Below are 3,066 nucleotides of genomic sequence, written 5' to 3'. Positions count from 1 at the left end.
TCTAAAATGCTAGAAAAGAGAGAGTCCATAGTTTCTGTTACATCATCAAGTTGTTCTGAGGTTTTGGATATGCTAAGGAATTGGGATAAATCAGGAAGATTACTTACAAAGCAGTCTTTTGTGGTAGAAGTGATGGTTCTACCATACTTGTAACAACGATTAGAATTTACAGTTTTAGCTATATGAAGTTTGCACAAGGCTAGATAATGATCTGAGATATCATCGCTTGGCTGCATAATTTCAACATCATCAACATCAATTCCATGTGACAGTATTAAATCTAGAGTATGATTTCGACAATGAGTAGGTCCTGACACGTGTTGTCTAACCCCAATAGAGTTCAGAATGTCTATGAATGCTGATCCCAATGCATCAGTTTTATTATCAACATGGATATTAAAATAACCAACAATTAAAACTTTATCTGCAGCCAGCACTAACTCGGATAGAAAATCAGCAAATTCTTTAATAAAGTCTGTATGGTGCCCTGGTGGCCTGTATACAGTAGCCAGTACAAACATCACAGGGGTTTTATCATTAACACTAATGTTATATGAAGCACTAGTACTTCAAACGAGTTATACTTGAAGCCCGCCCTTTATAATTAAACCTACATTACAGATTGTTATTAGTTAAAATTAACTAATTATTTATTAATAATTAATGAAAATTTAACAGATTACAGTGATTCATTAATAAATCAGCAAGTATATTAAAGCATCAGGGTTCAAATTTGTGTTCTTACTTGATCTAGACTCACAAATGTATAGTAAATAATCTATATTTTCAGCTGTCTGGTCAGAGATTGTGGGAAATGCAATGTTTATCTCATGTTGGTAAGAACAGAAGGTCCAGCTTGTCTACAGCCAGACACCACATTATAAAAGACAAAACACTCTTTCTTTGTTATGAGCGTCATCTGCAGGAGAAAACAGCAATTACAGCTGAATCCATTTACTAAAATTAATTTGATTTCTGTCTGTATTTTTATGTCGTTTTTATTTTATGTCTGTTTAAATTCAATGATGTGTGCTTTCTGTTAGTTAAAATGTTTATTGACTGTATTAAAACCCTTAAAAATTTAATGAGCGTGAGATGTTTGAGATGTGAATTGATTGATTTCAAAGCATTTTATTTTTATTTTACTCTTTACCAAAGTTAAGCTTAAATTCAACACTGACTTCATTTACAATTCTTAAAAAAAAAAAATCATGTTTATCAATATTCTATAACGGCACAAAGATCTTGTTAAAAAAAATGCACAAATGTGGCTAAATGTGTTAAAGCCATTTAAAAAAACAGCACATGCAAGTAGAATGTTAAAATCATGGATAAAAAAACACCAGACGCCCCAAAACTGAGGCACGGATCAAGACGAAGAGTTTTGAACAGATAAAACATCTAAACAGAAGCCGCATATGAAGAGAAATCAACAAAAACCAACAGAATAAACAGAATAAAACAACAAGAGCAGAAAATGTGAAAAACACACAGGATGACTTCACAATCTGGATGAACAGAAGGAGTTTCATGTAATGATGTAAAATACTGCTAGTTCATTCAAAGCGTAAAGACAAATGAATACAATAAGCATTAAACTGATGCAAAAACAAATGTCCAGAAAATCATCTAATCAAAGAAGAGATTCTTAACTAAAGCTGCAGAAAATGTCTTCTGGCTTTATGCTGTAAGATCTCCTGCTGTTGACTGGTGAAAGCTGGACTGATGTGAGAATCGCTGAGATTCTGAAGTCATTTCTCACAGATGTGAAGATCTGCTGCTGCTCTCATGAATCTTCTGCTGTGTGTTCATGTCGCTCTCTAAATCTTCTCATTCTCACTTTCTGATCTTCCTCTTTCTTTCCTAAAAGCATCACATCATCATCATCATCATCATCACACTCTCAATATTCACATGTCAAATCCATAATGATGATCATAAATGTGTCTCACCTGACGTGTGTCTCATGTAGATGTGAAAACCTCCTAACAGACCCAACAGAACCATCAGCTGGAAACCCCAGACCAGCACAAACACCACAGACACTGAACACACTGAACAACACAAACACATCAATCAATCAATCAGTGCTGGGCGGTTGATTATCTGTAGAAGAATGATCTCACCAGGACAGGGTTCGAGTCTAATGGTCTTCTGTGAGTGACTGACGTGGTTCTTCACGCTGCAGCTGATGTCTCCATCAGTTCCCTCATCCAGATCAATGCTGCTGTTTCCATCCATCAGTGGATCTCCATTCAGAGTCCAGCTGTAGAGGAGCGGATCCCCCTCAGAGGAGCAGGACACCCTCATCACCCCACTGGAGGAGCAGATGATTGACACTTCCACTGGACACATGACAATCACATGACAAACACAGGAGAATCTTGTTCTTTCACACTACTCATACTATTACTGGAGTCTGTAGTGTGTTTACTGTGTGCTACAGGAATAAAAACCTTCCCAGAGATTCAACTGATTCATCTGCATGAGAGTGAGATCTTTGGAGAACATGAGACTGGAATGAGTCTGATGAGAGAGTTTCTGTACCTTCAACAATCACTTGAAGATCTCTTAGGTCCCATGAGTGAGTTAAATATAAAATGTAATTCCCTGAATCTGCTCTGATCACACGGTTTATGATCAGAATCCCATTAATGATGGTCACTTCAGGTCTGTTATTATAAAGATCACATTCTTTCTCCCTTATTCTGTCATTTTTTACTCTACAAACTGGATCATCTTGTGTGTAGTTTATTCTCTTTATTATCTTCAGGTCATGTTCTCTAGCTTCCAGCACCGTCAGCAGATTGAGTTTGTGTCCCAGAGCTGCGTAACAGGGATCAGATTGATCAAACCTGCATTTTACTTCCAGACCTGAAGAACAAAACACACACACAATGAAATGAACCAAAATCTACAGACATCATGAACTAAAATCAGGAACAAATAGCATGACCACCTGGTAATTGCTCCATTGCAGGATGTAGATATGATTTTGCGGGACACGTGTGTGAGAGAGAAATGTATTACTATTATACTATATAAATACTGATTTGCATTAGTGGG

The sequence above is a fragment of the Sinocyclocheilus anshuiensis genome, unplaced genomic scaffold (genome assembly GCF_001515605.1).
Source record: "Sinocyclocheilus anshuiensis isolate Anshui unplaced genomic scaffold, SAMN03320099.WGS_v1.1 scaffold84, whole genome shotgun sequence".
NCBI lineage: Eukaryota > Metazoa > Chordata > Actinopteri > Cypriniformes > Cyprinidae > Sinocyclocheilus > Sinocyclocheilus anshuiensis.
Note: the sequence above shows the minus strand (reverse complement) of the source record.